This window comes from Vespula pensylvanica, chromosome 6 (genome assembly GCF_014466175.1).
Source record: "Vespula pensylvanica isolate Volc-1 chromosome 6, ASM1446617v1, whole genome shotgun sequence".
Taxonomy (NCBI): Eukaryota; Metazoa; Arthropoda; class Insecta; order Hymenoptera; family Vespidae; genus Vespula; species Vespula pensylvanica.
The window spans coordinates 3852115-3870728 of record NC_057690.1 but is presented as its reverse complement, the minus strand read 5'-3'; the positions used below and the strand labels follow the sequence as shown (position 1 = coordinate 3870728).

Here is an 18614-nt window from a genome sequence, read left to right as displayed (position 1 = left end):
CTCTCTCTCTCTCTCTCTCTCTCTCTCTCTCTCTCTCTCTCTCTCTGTCGATCTCTCTCTTTCTCTTTCTGATTCGTCTTATATACAATAGATATAAATTTCGGTCCTTCGTATCTACTTCCGACCTGGGATCATAATATCAATGATTCTTCCTAGAAGATGAATAGGATGAATCGACTTATATATCCGGATGTATAGTTGCACATAAATTATATACAATATTCATAGTTCAACGTGAAACTCGTCTTCATCATTGTTTTACATTTTTCTTTCGTCAAATTTCAAGGTAAGGATTATTTTACAGAGTCACATTAAACTGATGAGTACTAAAATTGATACACATGTATATATATAAACATATATACATACACACATACTCTGCGCATGTGTATGTTTGCGTGTGTTTTCTATGCGTGTTAGTATATGTACATATACTTATATACGTGATATAAATATATTTTATATATATATATATATATATATATATATATATATGCATGTATGTATTGACAGACACGAATACATATCTAAGGACCTTGAAAGATATAATGTGTTATCAAGAAGAAGAAATAAGCTAAAAGAAAAAGAAGTATAATGATCGTTTATCATACTTTACGGTCAAGTCTGATTCAATGTCATTAATTTTTAATTATTGTAAACATTTTTTTATAACACTTCTTTTTTGCACTTATCTGATTTGATCACAGTTTAGATCAAACCTTAGAGATCTCTCTTGGAAGGCTGATTAAGATCGATTTTTTTTTTTTCATGGACAGACTTGTTAACTATCAAAAAAAAAAAAAAAAAAAAAAAAAAAAAAAAGTAAAGAAAAAAGAAATTTAGCTTCCCGTTAGGATCTCAGAGCCGATAAGTGTATAGCGTCGTTCATAATATCGTAGAAAATGACGGAAACGATCGTTCAAGCGCAATCAAGACAACTACCAGAATGATCTTCGACGTTTCCATGTAAGAAGATCGTATTAGGTTGATATATTCTCGAGTTGGATCATTGGATTCCTATAAATCAAATGATCTTCAAATTCTATTCACATATATACATCCATTAAAATTCAATATTAACAATATTAACAATTCAATATTAACAAATCTATTAATACTACTTTAGAAAGGTAACAATAAAAAAAAAAGATGTCTAAAACAAGACAGTCCTAGCCGCAAAACCTTCTAAGATAATATCAAAACTGATTGCAATCTCGGAATCTAATTCACATATCGTTTGTAAATATAACATAATAAAATATATAAAAATCAATAAATATCGTTTATATCTAAAACGAGTTACTATCGTCATTGATAAAATTGTAATATAAACGAAAACATTCAAATTTTATGGCGGACGAAAGACTACTGGTGTCAAAGTATTAGACAATAAAAGAGAGAAAGAGAGAGAGAGAGAGAGAGAGAGAGAGAGAGAGAGAGAGAGAGAGAGAGAGAGAGAGAGAGCAAGTTCCAGCGGCAATTTCAATTAAATCACATTAAACTCAATCTAATTTCATCAGAGCGAAATCAACGTCGATGGTATATAAGGGCTCAGGGTGTTTCAAGGAGTGAACTGGAAGAAGGGTAGGGAGAGATAGAAGAATAATTAGAGAGGGAAAGATAGAGAACAATTCTCGGATAGTAAGAAATCGCAAAAGAAAAAAAAAAAAGCAAAGAAAGATATAGATCGTGACATCGAATTATGAGATCTTGAAATACCTTGGAAGTGTTGCATCAAGGGCATACAGTTCGCTCATAACAGCTCTTGGTCACTTGGTGCACAAATCTGCGTACCTTCGTGCGCCATGGTCCAGATGAGATCGCGGCTCATCGTTCAACAGCAGAGTAACAATGTAGCAGTAGCAGTAGCAATCGTAACAGTAGTAGCAATAGCAGTAGTAACAGCAAGCAGTAGCAAGAGTAGTAGTAGTAGTAGTAGTAGTAGTAGTAGTAATAGTAGTAGTAGTAATAATAGTAGTAGTAGTAGTAGTAGTAGTAGTAATAGTAGTAATAGTAGTAGTAGTAGTAACAGGGCAGCAGGATGTGACGTCAGGAGGCCCCCGACAAGCACCGACGTTCGACTCTGCCGGCTGCGAGTCAATTGTCTTCTTCTGTCACACCGACGTACACCATTACAGGAATCCAGCATCGACGAAGGTGTACACGAATGCACAATACAGAGATATATTCTGATCTCTGATATAGTATTTATTTTTCTCCGATTTATATATATATATATACTTGTGTATACGTAACAAATGTACCTATAATTAATTTGAGTATAATCATTTCGAGTAAGTATTTCGAGTATGTACCAGTCAATCTGTTTCTTTTTTCTATTCATATACATAAAGAAGTGTTACTCTTATATATGGACGAGTGTATAAGATGTTTGTATATAAATATTTGTATATGCAATTTCGATTGTTATACATTTTATATCGTTTTAAATATGTATATATATATATATATAAATTGACTTGTGTACGTGTAGATTATTAATGCATACATTTACGTATGTCCCGTATTTATGTGTATACGTAGGTGCGCGCGTGTTCGCACGCACACACAACCACACGCGACACTTCCACCACCTCGAACGAAGCTTCTATCACTTGTATCTCCTCCTCCTCCTCTTCTTCTTCCTCTTTTGCCTTCTCCTCGTCCTCCTCCTTCACCTCCTCCACCTCCTCCTCCTCTACTTCCAGCAACGCCAGCAGCAGCAGTAGCAGCAAGTAGACACTAATTTATTAATGCCACTCTCTGACCGCTACTACTCTCCACGGTTACTCATCACGGTTTATTGACTTTCATTGCGATCTCGTCTCGCACGACGCGAACCTTCCTTTCGTCCTTTTCCACCCCCATTCGTATTCTGTCTTCTTCGTTTTCTTTCTTTTCTATATTTTTCTTTTATTTTCTTTCTTCTTCTTCTTCTACTTCTTTCTTTACTTGTATTATCCTTATCTTTGTTCGTTTATACGTGCGTTCGTCTCTCTCTCTCTCTCTCTCTCTCTCTGTGTGTGTGTGTGTGTGTGTATGCGTTAGTGCGTGCATGTGTAATTTTTTTCTTTCCTTTTCTTTCATTTTTTCGTTTCTTTCTCTCGTTAAATTTTATTATTATATAATTTTATTATATTAACAAGTTAATAATTATTGTTACTCGTTTGTTACTCCTTATCAACCATCTCTCTTTTTTTATTATTATCATTTATCTGTCTATCTATCTAGATATTTATTTGTCTATATACTTATTTATTTATCTATGTACATATATATATATATATATTTCTTTCTTTCTCTTTTCATCTTCTCTTTCATACTACAGTATTTCCATGAATTCTTTTCTCTCGCATCTTGTTTCAATTTTCTTCCCCCATAAATAGATATTAGAATTTATTTCTTATGTGTTCTACTCGATCGATCTTTTTTCTTTTTTTTTTTTTTTTTTTTTTCTTTCTCTTTTTCTTTTTCTGATATCAGGAGATCACACAGTAAGCAGACAAGCGAAAAATCAGTTTAGTAATTTTTTTTTTTTTTTTTTTTTTTTTTATGTCCTCGTTCATATTACGTAATTTACTTCGATATTTTCTATTTCTTAAAATTTTCCTGTTATACAAATAGATCTTTGTTTGTTTCAAAGTTCGTAATGAAATTATTAATACGAGAACGTGAAGAAAAAAATTCGTAGGTATTTCAACAGTTTCTAAGTGGCTTTCAAAATCAATTGACTCGTTTACGAGACTCTTTTTTTACAACTTCGTAATTTTACAAACTAGACTTCACTAATTTACGATTTCAATGGAAAAAGAAAAGATTAACATAAAAATATCTCGATCGGTAGTTTTAAATCATCTAGAAACTTTTGACCCATCAGTGTAAAAGATAATAGAAAGAAAAAAAAAAAAGAAAAATAAATTTCATATAAACATTGACAAAATTTTTTGAAACAGCTGATTAATGAAAATAATGTCAAAAAAAAAAAAGAAACAGAGAGACAGAGAGAGAGAGAGAGAGAGAGAGAGAGAGAGAGAGAGAAAAGAAAAAAAAAATAAATAAATAAAAATAACCATCGATGATCTATACAAGATAAATTTCCTTCTTCGATTTATGTTTCTATTTATATATACTCTTTTATCACACATTCCATGACTATTTTAGTTCAACGAGAAATAGACGACAATACTGTGTGGAACAACCTGTTACTTACTCTTCATTCGCTCGATCGAGAAATTTAGTCCTCGCGAATAAGAACGAGCAAGGCGAGTCATACCAACGAGTGCTCTCGTAATTACGACAGGCGTAACAATTGCAAAGCGTGTAGCCAAGTGAATGGTCGTTTTTCAACAAAAAAGAAAAAAGAAAAAAAAAGAAAAAAAGAAAGAAAAAGGACACACGTATGTACTAACCTACATACATACATACATACATAAATGCGTATACGCATGAATACGTAAATACATAGTTACAATAGTCCATTGGATCCATATTAAAAAATTTGTATCCTTATTTGAAAAAAAAAACTTTGAGAATACGTGTCCTCGTTCAATTTGCACGTTAATGAGGATCCATTGTTATAAGTTTTAGTTAACGCTTGTCTCTTATTAGAATCTTTTTTCTTTTTTTTTTTCCCTTTTTTTTTTTTTTTTTTTTTCAGAAAATACGATTATAAATCATCGTCTTGGTCTTTTAGTCTCTTAGTCACATCGTCATCGTCTTCAACAACGATATACGAAGGTCGAGTTTAAGAGATCTATGGATCTCTTCTAACGAGGTTTGAACAAAAGGAATGTAAGTATACGAGAGCAATTGCTAAAAGACTGATCTAAAATGTGTGCTGCAGTTTTTTCTTACGTAATATCATGTTCCTTTAAACTTCGTCTTTAATGGAATTACGATCTTTTTCTTTTCTTTCCCTTCCTTTTTTTTTCTTTTTTTTTTTCTTTTTATATCGCAAAGATTAGCGCTCGGATAATTAAGATCCATCGCAGGTTGCGTAATCGATCCAATGATTTCAACGAGTATGTGCCTTCGAGTATATTCAATGAAAAAAGAACGAGATAAACTGTTGAGTATGTATCAATCTTTTTTATTTTTTTTTTTTTTTTTTTTTTTCTTATACTTTTATTTTCCACGATAAATCAATTTTATCAGTGACATGAACACATTGGCAGACTAGTTAAACTTTCATGTGTGTTTCTTTTTTCTTCTTCTTCTTCTTCTTCTTCTTTTTACGAGAGATAAGTTATTGTATATATATATATATATATATAAAATAATTTGAATATAATAATTTACTAGATTGTAGTATTTATATGTATTTAAAAAAATTTAGTATAGTATTAGTACAGTGTCATTTAATGTGATATAAGCATATGATGTTATATACTATAGTATACTAAATTATTATATATATATTAAAGTACTTAATTGTCATATATAAAAGTACTTAATATAGAGTAATATATAAAATGATTATGTTAAAAACAATTATTTATTTTTTATTACATATTATTATTAATTAATTAGATTCGAGTATATCAAATTATTATTAATACCAATCCAATATATATATATAAGATCAATAAAAATTTGTTAGACAAATATAATAATAAATCATTAAAGGTAAATTATTTAATGGTGTCATTTCATTATCTTATTTTTACCTCGTGATAGTTTAGTCGAATCGATAAGTTAGAACGATCGCACGCAGGTGCGTTCTCATATATACATTTTACTCCTCGTTAAATAGTACATGATGTATATATATATATTCATATGTTTGCACAACATATGTGTTTAATAAGTCACATAGCATATGGTATAATTTTCTATAATCATACATACACACAGAATGGTGCCAAATGTTCCTAAATGATAGTAAAAATTAATTACTCCTTTTCGAGAATTTTTTCATTTTCATTTCTGTTTCCTTTTTTTTTTTTTTTTTTTTTTTTTTACCAAATCAAAAAACTACAAACTCTAGTTTGCAAAGCTACAAACATAATTACAAGCCTGAATAGTCTTAAAAAAGGATTAATCGATTTTGAAGATTATCTAAGAACATACGGCCCACCCTATACTTATTCCATATGTATAAATTTTAAATTTGCAAATTGAAGCGATAAATTTGAATACCGTATTCATTCATACACATTAAAAGCTCATTATCTTAAGTATGCTTTATCGATTATTACTCGCTTTGCTTGCTCGCTGATCTTATCTCCGACTTATCGACCTTCTCTTCCGTACGAATTATTATCAAAGTTTTTATATGACTTATAATTTTACTTGTTCCTTTTTTTTTCTTTTTCTTTCTTTCTCTTTCAGAATAGATTTTCAATGTTTCTTGAATTTTCACGAAGGCTCTTTTCGTATCAACAAAAATTACGTTTTTATTTAAAAACGAAAAGATAAAATACGATAAAAAAGAAAAAAAAAAAAGAAATTTCATTGAAATAAAAAATATAATATATGACGATCCGATAAAAGATAAAAGAATTCGATAACGTACAAATATCGTATGTGATCTCTTCGGAGAGGTCAAAAGTCAAATCATTTGACAAAAGACGATCAAAGAGGTCAGTCGATCTCGTCGACTATCTATCTACCTTATCAATATTTTCGATCGATCTTATAATGTCCCAGGGCAATGAACTTGATTAATATCTTTCGATGAAAATTCAACCCTTTTCATGATATCAAAAGAATTTGTAAAAAAGTGAAGGTATGTATATACTATATGCATGTATCTCTCTGAGTACACAGAACACAGATATTTTCCATACACGTTGAGAGCATTCGAGGTCAATGTACTTGAAAATATTTTACGAAAAAAATTTCACATTTTTCGTGGGAAAAAAGATGAAAGAGAAATAAAAATAGAAAAAAAAAAATGAAAAAAAAAAAAAGAAGATAATCGAATACACACGTATGTACGTTCTTTAACACGCGTTAAAAGCAGTCGAGGTCAATGTATTGTATTTAATATTTTGATTGATACAATTCCACAGGATTACGTGAAGTTACAAAAAAGAAAAAAGGAAGAGAGAGAGAGAGAAAGAGAGAGAGAGAAAGGAGGAAAAGAAGAGTTGAAAGAAATTGAAAAAAAGTAAAAGTATGTACATATGTCACACGTATATATGATATTATTATATAAAAGGGAGGTACATTCTCAGTTTGCTCTGGTTGCTTTCGTCACGGCCTAGGACGCCAGGCCGCGTGCTCCGTTCCTCCTCCTTTTGTTGCCGGAAGATCGATATATCGAGCTAAACCGGTGAGTGGGTCATCGTAATATCTACGTTTCTATATTACTTTGACATATGAAAGATGAGATATATATATATATATATATTCAAGCGATCTCATTATATTTTTTGTCTTTAATTAATTTAATTTTATTTTAGATTCATTTCTTTTTTTTTTTTTTTTTTTTTTTTATAATAAATTTTAATTTTCTCTAAATCGTAGATTTGTTTTCGTTGTCTTTCTTTCTTTCTTTTTATTTTTTACTTATTTATTTATTTATTTATTTATTTATTTATTTATTTTTTAATAAATCTTAATTTTCTCTAATTTTTAAGATTTGCTTTCATTTCCTTTCTCTTTTTCTTTTCTTCTGTTCTTATTGCATATCTTCTTTTCGTACAACGTCGATGCTTCACGGATTCACCATTGATATTTATTTTTAATTTTTCTTTTCTTTTTTTTTTTTTTTGACATTGCTTTTTGAACGTTTTGAACAATTTCAATTAATCGCTCTTAACAAATTTACACAATCGAACAAGATAATCGTTTTAATCGTAGTAAAAAATTCGATGATGAAATATGAAAGGATTCGTTACATTTTCATACTTCTAAGCATTGATTATACTTACAGAACGTATCTGTACATATCTCTATGACAATAATGAATAATTCATAATAATTCTGTTTTACGTTCTTTTTTATAATATTTGTTTATATGCGCTTCGCAGATTATATTACAAGTCATTGAAAAGATTATCCGGTTCGTTGCATCGAATATTATAGCAAAACAAATGGCTACGGCCATTCATAACGACAGGTTTCTATGTGTACGTATATGTATCTATGTATGTACATATATATGTGTGTGTTATTCTACTGTTCATACAAAAAATTATAATGAGTCATGGCACGTAGTATTCGTAACCTTAAGCATTTGAACATGTTCTCTCTATCTCTCTTTATCCTTTCCCCTTCTCTCTCTCTCTCTCTCTCTCTCTCTCTCTCTCTCTCTCTCTCATTCTATCTCTTTCTATGTTCATGTTGAAATACGTACTCGTGATAGCGCACGCGTACGTTTTTTCTTTTTTTTTTTCTTTCTTTTTCTTTTTATTTTTCATTTTTTTTCTCTCTCTTTTTTATTGTCCAAACAAAAGTATCTGATTTGTAGCGAGGAAGTTGGCCCGTGTAACATAAGCATCGTATGGCTCGTGAAACGAATCGATTAATTAGACACGATACGCGTGCATTAGCGACTCGTGTGCAACGATGCACGTGACTAAATTTATTAAATGACGCGTCTTTACAAAGAGAGAAAAAGAGAGAGAGAGAGAGAGAGAGAGATTCTTTTTACTTGGAAATATTTTTTTTTTTTTACTTATGTATGGATATTATTTCTCTATCTCTCTCTCTCTCTCTCTCTCCCTCTCTCTCTCTCTCTCGCTCTCTCTCTCTCTCTCTCTCTATCTTTCTCTACGTATTTATCTATCTATCTATCTTTTATCTTTTCATTGGATAACGAATTAAGCATATTAATTTCTTAGAATTTTCTTTCCTAACGTATATTTTATATGATTGACAAATATTGCAGAATGCTATAATTTAATCAAAATTTTTAATATTAATAAAAATTCAAAGATTATCATAATGTCAATCACTAATTTGTATAATTGTAGATTAGAATTGTACGATTTTTAGATTAAAAAAAAAAAAAACAAACTTATTGAATTTGATGATTCAAAAGTATAATAAAATGCGTACATACAAATTTGAAATTGAGCGCCAATTAAGTAGAAGCGTGTACAATTTTTACAGATTATTCTAAATTAATTTATATATATATATATATCAAATTGAATATATATTAAATTTATCAATTATTTAAAAAATTGAATACTTTTTATATCACACTTATAAGATCAATAATATATCAGAAACATAAAATAGTTGCTCTTTTGACTAAGACAGTACACGAATTAATAATTTAAGGTTCGAATCTCGGCCGGTTCACCTTTTTTTTTTTTTTTTTTACAAATCTACATGCATATGATATAAATAAATAACGATAACAATAATAAAAAAAAAATGAATGAATGAATAAAATTATTCATATAATACAAAGTAAATATTCTGATTATCCAAAATTAAAGAAGAAGAAAATGAAGAAGAAAAAAAACGAAAAGAAAAGAATGAAATTGATTAGAAATTATTAGTGATACAGAAAAGGGAAACGATAGATAGATATGTGTATATATATATACATATATCCATAAATACACACACATACACACACATATATTTATATATAAGATTATAGAAACGTTATCGGAAGCTCATATATGATGATGGCAGTGGGTCTTATAGGCAAGATCTCGAATTTATGCAAGGTAAACAAAGTCGGCCAGTTGAAACCAGATACGCGGCAGGTCGTACGCGAAGTACGACAATTAGCGTCGAAAGATTGGTATAATACGAGAGAGAACAACCAACAACGTTCTCTCTCGTTCATTCTAATATACTTTTCATATAATTCTTATATACATATTTCAACGTCACATTTCAACGTTTCGAGAAAAAGGAAGATAAAAAGGACCACGTGTGTTCTCTTAATATAAAGTACGTATCAAAGTGCTTTCACATTATCGTAATTGTAATGAAAAAGAAAAACTAGGGTGGGTGGAAAAGAGATTGAAACAGTTTTCTATTTTTATTTCTTCCTTTTCTTGTTTTCCTTTCTTTCTTTTTTTTTTTTTTTCTTTCTTTTCTATTTTTAACGTGTCAACGACGATAACTCATACACGACGACGATAACGACGAGACTATAACTATAGTAAAAAGCTCGTCACAAGATATTGTCATTTGTATGTGCAAATTTGTATTGTTTTAATGCATTTCTTTTTTTTTTTTTTTTTTTTGAGGTTAGGACAATATTCGATGTATCGTATAGAATTATACGCGTAACCTATCGTACCGACTAATTAATCATTTCGTTCGACAATAGAATTCGTGTGTATGTACATATATATATATATATATATATATATATATATATATATTTGTGTGTGTGTGTTAGATTTTTGTTAAATTTTTCTTTTTTTTTTTTGGTCTTCTTCATTTAATCTACTTTAACACGAAAATGTGGGATAACATCTCGATTGATTATATGTTGCATAATTACTTACAAAAAAAAGATCGTAGGAGTCAGCAAAGACGTGTTGCCATTGTTCCTTTTAGAATTTGGATCCTTCAAAATATGAAGTCTCTCTCTCTCTCTCTCTCTCTCTCTCTCTCTCTCTCTCTCTCTCTCTCCTGTTATAAATTTTAAATCCAACGTATATGTTCTACTTCCTTCGATAATCGATTGTAAAGTCACGATAAAGATAAACGGGTAAGAGAACGATTTATTGAACGGCAAAGAGAATGAAAAAAAAAGAAAAAAAAAAGGAACGAAGTATGGAAAAAATGGAAAATGTTGAAAAAGAGAAAATGAAACTCTCCCCTAACGAATTTGCTTTCTCTCGCTTCTCCGATCGAGCATACGACCCCGTAAACGCGCGAGGATTAACTGTCGCGTTTCTGTGCACTCCGAGTGTAGTTCTCCCCACCCTTACTACCTCTACCGGTGGGAAGGAGAAACTAAGAGAGATAGAGATAGACAATAAGAAAGAAAGAGAGAGAGAGAGAGAGAGAGAGAGAGAGAGAGAGAGAGAGAGAGAGAGAGAGATGACAGCAACGACGGAACACGCACTCACCGTGTTGCCAGCCCTCACCCCCACCTCCTTTTTTCTTTCCCCCACTTCTTTTCCTGCTTGATCCTCGTATCTAATAAAGGGAGAAGATCAAGAATAAATATATTTCTTTTTCTTTTTCTCTCTTTTATTTTTTTCTTTTATATACGTTATATATATATATATATAGATATATATATATATGATGTAATATACGATATTAATAACGAATTTTTTCTAACCTATAAATTCATATGCATTTCGTAGATCTCTTTTTCTAATGAAAAAAATTAGATTGGTATGATGAATTAAGTAAGTACAATTTTCTCGTCCTATTTGTCGGACTGATAGTAATTTATTTTTTTTCTTTTTTTTTTTTTTTTTTTTTTTCTAATAAAAAATATTCGTATTACATGAGAAGATATGAAAGAATAATTGTGCGTTTTAATTTTACATCTATCATTTTGTATGACAAAAAATTCGTATTATTATGCAATCGAATTTATGTAAAAGTGTAAACTTGTAGATTCTTTTTTCTTTTTGTCAAATTAAGTATCAAAAAGTTATTTCACTTTTAATACTTCTATCATTCGAGCAACGAATTTGCGATTCTCTTAGTACGCGCATTCTCACTATCTCTCTCTCTCTCTCTCTCTCTCTCTCTCTCTCTCTCTCACCCTCCCTCTCTCTCTTTTCTCTCTTTCTCTCTCTCTCTCACTCTTTCACATTCTCTTTCTCTTTTACTTATAGACGAGAATGACAGTGACGTATCGACGAGTGGCGCCTACTGTAACATCCCTTCTCATAAATTTTTCTTTTAATTCAAATTGTATATCATCTGATCTACTCTCTCTCTCTCTCTCTCTCTCTCTCTCTCTCTCTCTCTCTCTCTCTCTGAAAAATTTCTTCGATAAAACAATTGTACGTCTTATTAATTTTTTTTTTTCCATTCTCTTCTTTCCTTTCCTAATTGAACGATCTATCTAATCCAATAAAATTATTTTCTAACCTTCTCGAGAAAATGAAGTTTTCTTACCGTTTCTTTTTTCGTTGATAATTTTTCGAAGAAAATGTTACATATGTTAAAAGATCTCACGTATCACTCGGTACTCGTGGGAGACGTTAGATGTATGTATAATAAATAAAACTGACAACGAGATAATAGACAAATTGACCCTAAACACATCCGACCGCTCCCGTCTCTGTCGGAGAGTATCAGAAGGTCGAGTTTCGACGTTACGGGGCGGAAGGGGCGCCTAACGTTTTCTTCCCGTCCTGCGGGAAGTGAAAACAATCCCAACAAACCATATCGAGAGGAAGAGAGAAGGAAGGAGCCATCATATCGACGCCATCTTGAGTACTATGAGAGTATTAAAAAAAAAAAAAAAAGAAAAAGAAAATAGTAATAGTAATAAAAAAGAAAAAGAAATAAAAATCAAATCGAAGCTGCGACTACATTTTACTATATAATTTTACATCTTACGAATGTTTATATGCATAATACGAAAGATACGAAAAACGTAACTAAGTACATTTTATTTATTTGAATTTTAATTATTATTATTATTATTGTTTATGTTGAGATCGATTAGTATATATATTGATTTATGTGCATTTGTTATTCTTTTATTAACTTTAGATATAATATGTAAAGTCTTATTTGTATTTTACGTTAGAAGGAGGTTAGAAAAAATTTATCTAGGTTATTCATACACATACACGTTCATATATATATATATATATATATGCATATATGTATATAGAAATATACGTATGCATATAAAATTTAGTTTAATTTTCTGCAAATTTTCTAACAATAAATGAATGAAATAATAATAAAGTAACAAATAATCAAAAAATAATCTTTCGTGCAACAATATATATACATATATATATATATATACACATACATACATACATACATACATACATACATATACATACACATATTTGATAAAACAAAACTAAAGAGAAAGAAAGATATAATTTTTAAGATAATAATATTTGATTATCAAAAAATTTTCATGTCGAATATCACTTGAATAAATATATCACTTTTTCAATTAAAAGTTATGATGTAAAAGGGCGAAATGATAAAATAATTCGAATATAACTACAGAAACTTTCTTCGAAAGTTTATAAGCAAAGTTGTAACCGCTAAGTACTTTAGTCGATAATAAGGAAAAATGCATTGGGTTACCGACCTACCAGTAGCAGTTACGATTGCATCTGCCTCGTGATCAAATATGCAGGAGTAAAAGAGACATGTTTCACGTGACGAGATATAACGCGATGCATATATATATATATATACACACACATATATATATGTATGTATATATATAAGTGTGGTCATTAACAGCCTTCGACTAGAGAGACGTTTATATATATCCTCTGATATTCTTGTATGATGTTACTATTATTTAGTTGAATATTATCTTTTTTAGTTATTTTTACAGCCATATATATTTTTTTTGGTTATGTACATTTCGTTCGGACATAATTTCTTTTACATCTGTTCAATATATAAAAAAAACATTTATATGTCTTTTACGTTACATATTATATAATCACATGATCATATATTAACATCAATTGATTTTCAATCGAGATACAAAAATTAATTGTATTCTCTGGTCTTGGCATATATCTTTCGTATTTTATTATATTAAATTAATTTTGTTGTTTTTTTTTTTTTCATTTTTGTTCTATTAAAATAATTTTTAGATCGAATAATTGATATCTTCAATCAGAGTAAAGTTAAACCGACTAAAAGGATCTGATACTGAAGGTCAAGGTATATAATCATAACGTTCACGTCTATCTTACTTGCATATTTTCGTACTTGCATATTTGCATTGATATTTGATATACTGCTTGGAGGTATTTAATGTTAAACAATAAGATATATATATATATATATATATATATATATATATATTACATTTGATTCGAGTAGTTCTGAATATATAATTTTCATACGTACCAATAGGCGGGAAATTTGAAATAAATATAACATGAAGTAACGTATTCCACTAATCCAGTACATCTTTTTATCATCATGTTTTTTCAAGGATAAACAGACCAACCAATTATTGCTAATCACTTTGCACTAATTAATAACTGTTAAAATTAACCCAATTATCACTTTTAACAAAGGCTTCAAAAATGAAACGCGAGATCGTTATCGACTACGTTAACGAATGTTAAAATATTCGACCCATTTGTTACGTTCTCCTTTACCACTATTCTTCTTTCTTTCTTTCTTTATCCGTTACTTTTTCACAAAACTTTTACGAAAAGAGAGGTTATTTTTCAACGTTAAAAGATGGTAACGATATATTCTATTGAATTTATAATGAAATTCGAACCTAGGATCGTAAAGTTTGTCTTTGAAACGTTTACGTCGGTTATTCGCTAATTACTTTTATTCACGTTGTTCCAATATGTTCTAATCAGTAAACTTCACACCGAATAATGTACGTATATAAGATTCACGAAGGGACATACGTACGATTGTATGTCAGTGATTAATTTTCCTTGAGATACGTTAGATCTTGATGATACGTGACGTTCTTAGTTACCGATAGTTCTAATTTCTTTATCGACTATACAAATTTCTAAAATTTGTATTTATATGCATGATTATCTATATGAATTTTCGTAATGCTATAATAAAAAATTATTAATTAGTTCATTTTAATTATTTCATGCATTAGAATAATTTTATATAATTCTGTTTCAAACTGAATAAGACTGTACATATTTTTAACAGTTTTCTTTCCTATCGTAAAACGTTATTTTTTGTTACCATAAAATGACTTTACCGACTGTAGTACTTAACTGGAAGATAAAGAAGATATCATTTCTTCGTTTATTCTTTCGAGTCGGATGTTATACCACCTAAGTTGTGTTACCAGAATGATATTAATGAACAGATGGCAGCAGTAAACTAATTAGTAAATCTTTTCAAAATTAGAATGAAAATAAATCGATCAGAAATACATTTACGTGATTGAGAGTATGAAGAATAATTAATCAAACTAATTATTTAAAAGAAAGTGATACGAAAGTGTGCATTTTCATGAGAAAAAAATCGACTTAATTAAATCTATAAGAAATAATCAAATCAGTCGAGTGAATCTACAACGTAAATAATTTTGTTACTATTTTCTTTTAATGTTTACGATTTGCTTATAAATATTTCTTAAAGAGAGAGAGAGAGAGAGAGAGAGAGAGAGAGAGAGAGAGAGAGAGAGAGAGAGAGAGAGAGAGAGAGAAATAAGAACAAATAAAGAAAAAATCTCTTTAATCATTTTCTTTTTTATTTCTTTTTATTTCTATTTAAAAATCTTTACATCGAGTATCATACGTTTATTTTTTAATAACGTACTTTTTTATAACGGTCAAATAAGAAACTGATTTGATCATCGTAGTCGTGTACAAACGTACTTCGTTCGTAAATTCGTCTCGTTCGCAAATGTACTTCGTGCGGAGCTTGAAAAGTAGCAGAAAAAGAAGGAAAAAAAGGAAGAGAAAGAAAAAAATAGTGAAGATGGTTAGTCAACGACACACGATTGCATTACCGAGCAACCTAACATCATCAACTTCCTTGGAGGGATTTCTTAAAGGTATTTCTAACATATAAGAGGGAGCCCTTCGAAGTTCTTCTCTCATTCTCTTACAGTTAATTATTAAGGTAAGCGCGTGAATCGCGTGACCAACATCGTCCCACGAACCCGGAACTATTTAATAGTAACTATACATCGACTTTTTTTATTTGATATTTACGTTTATAAAGTTTCCAACATTTTCTTTCTTTCTTTATTTATTTTTTTATTAATAACAATATAGAAAGTATTTGGGGCTGTTAAAGAATTATGATATTTAATATAATTGTGTCAAATTTTTTTTTATGAAATTTATCTCCTACAAGCTTTACAATATTTTTTTTTTTTTTTTTTGTATTAATATAGAAAATATTTAGGTGGGTAAAAAATTACGATTTTTAATATATATATATATATAATTAAGATAGATTCTATTAATATAGATTAAGCAAGCAATAATAATAACTTTCACGATAAAAAAAACTATCTTCTGATCCTTACACACACACACACACACACACACACACACACACACACACACACACACACACACACACACACACACACACACACACATGTACTTACGTTACAGCAGCATACATAAATTAGGTTATACGTAAAAAAGAATCAACGATAACGCCATCTACATACGATTATAAATTATTAATCAATGAGAACATAATAGAAATTATAAGGAAATAAGAAAAACGTTATGATGAATACAAAGGACAATAGAAACGAGAAAAGATATCCATATAAGTTACTCGACATACATACATACATACATGCATATATATATATATATATATACACACGTGAAAGGTTAGGTTAAATAGTAAAAGTATTCTTCCGTCGCGTCAAGAACGCTTTTCTCTTATTGTTAGATCATTGTTTATACATATTGTTTACGTTAGTGAATTGAAAGATTTCTCGTACGTATATTCAGTCGTCGAGCTTCGTCATTATCATTGTTGATCGATCAACGAACAAAAGAAACTGTTCGTTTCTTTCGTTCGAAATAAGGCGTAGCCATATTAGAACGTATCTCTATCTTTTGTGTGTAGTGTATATATTTGTCGGGTATACGTGTGTATAGCGGAACAAGTGAAATTGTATCGCGTTCGACGTTCTCGATAGAAAGTGCTTTCCTGCTCGTGCAAGAATTTATATATTTACCTATCTATGTAAGTAAATATACATATGTATATCAAATATTTCAACGAGATATATTTCAACGAGAGACATTTTATTGATACGCTATAGGGAAAATGATATCATTTGAATCACGTGATAAGGTTAACTCAATAGAATTTGAATTTATTGAATACTCTGACATATATAAATATCTTTTTTTTTTTTTTTTAATTGTATATTTTCTTTTTTTCTTTTTTTCTTTTTTTTTTTTATTCCTTTTCTTTTCTTTTGTTTCATATATCATATATAATATATTTATATTGTATATATATTTATATATTATATATGTACATAGGTTTTTATATATATTATATTATATACAATAGCATGTATATATAATTTTTATATATTATCATATATATACAATTTTATATATATCATACGATATCTTTGATATAAAGATTATAATTGAAACAAAAGCGATTGTTAAAATAATAATTAACCTAAAACTCTATATTTTTAAGAATACTTTTTAAAGAAGATTTCTTTCAATTAGATCCAACGTAGCCTTTAACTAATATACATATATAATGAATGAGACCTATTTAGCTGGGATTATATAATTGATTAAAGTATATATTACTAATTAATAAAAGTATACGTATTAATATTATTATGAAAGAGTAAGTTGTAATAATGTGCGTACAAACTATATTATAAAAGTGTATATATATATATGATAATGAAGATATTACATTATTATTATATACAATATGGTAATTAACATGAATTTCTTATTTTCATTTATTTATTGAAAGAAATTGATCTGAATGAAATTCAATGTAACATTTAATTCAGAAGGATACACATAAACAAATATGAATGTATAAATTCCATATTTTATTTTTATTTTTACTCTTTTCTTCTTTTTTCTCTCTTTCTCTCTCTGTTTTTTTTTTTTCTTTTCTTTTTTTAAAGAAGTTAGTCTGAATCAGATACAAAGTAACCTTCAATTCAAAAAGATACACATGTACGTACCCATGAACGTATGAATTCCATAATTTCTTTTTATGTTTAATTTTTTTCATTACAGGAAGTTAGTCTGAATCAGATACAAAATAATCTTTGATTCAGAAATATAATAGAATAATACACATAGACATAAATGAATTCCATATTTTTTTCAACTTCTTTGATTTATTTATTTATTTATTTATTTATTTATTTTTTTTTGGACAAAAAATTAATCTCAATTATATGCAATATAACCTTTAATTCATCAGAATGATACACATGCGCACGTGGACATAAATTTATTTTATATATCCAATATAGTTGTAATGGTGTTTATATTCGAGTCAACCATACAAATAATAATAATAATAATAATAATAATAATAATAATAATAATAATAATAATAATAATTTTCGTAGAATGTCCTTGATCGATTTTGAATTGACGCTTTTCTCACATCACGATCACGTTCTTGGTTAACGGGCCATGCATACTTACATAAGTTAGTGGTCCCAAATCACATAGATGGTATATATATACACATTTACATATATACATGTACATATAGAATATGTGGTGGCCCACAATATGTCCGTTACAAGTTACACGCCTACTTTTATTTCATAATGTGGATCGGTAACCCACGCAAAAATGTTCTAACGTCTCATTTATAAACGTTCCTTCGTCTGTTCTAATCTAACGCATCGACACACGTTCCATTACATAGTGCTTTACATAAGCCATGGACCGTGCATGAAGAGGTGACGCTTGAGAAGGTAGAAGGAAGAGCATGATCATCTTCTTTAGTGTATATGTATGTGCTATGTGCTGTATGTGTGTGTGTGTGTGTGTGTGTGTGTGTGTGTGTGTGTGTGTGTGTGT

The 18614-nt window shown here is 29.1% G+C and overlaps 2 protein-coding genes across 10 annotated transcripts in view; one reads left to right on the top strand and one right to left on the bottom strand.

The window, feature by feature from the left end:
• LOC122630083 (neurexin-4) overlaps window positions 1-10813 on the bottom strand; it is a 27787-nt gene extending 16974 nt beyond the window's left edge. For 8 of the 9 annotated variants that reach the window (XR_006327403.1, XM_043814160.1, XM_043814165.1 and 5 more), the window contains exon 1: window positions 10428-10813. The gene's annotated coding sequence lies outside the window, so the exon portion shown is untranslated. The remainder of the gene's footprint in view (window positions 1-10427) is intronic. The other variant, XM_043814168.1, reaches the window with a different exon arrangement.
• Window positions 10814-16453: 5640 nt separating this feature from the next.
• Window positions 16454-18614, top strand: part of LOC122629764 (intracellular protein transport protein USO1) — an 82041-nt gene continuing 79880 nt past the window's right edge. Inside the window, exon 1 of the mRNA XM_043813525.1 lies at window positions 16454-16767. The gene's annotated coding sequence lies outside the window, so the exon portion shown is untranslated. The remainder of the gene's footprint in view (window positions 16768-18614) is intronic.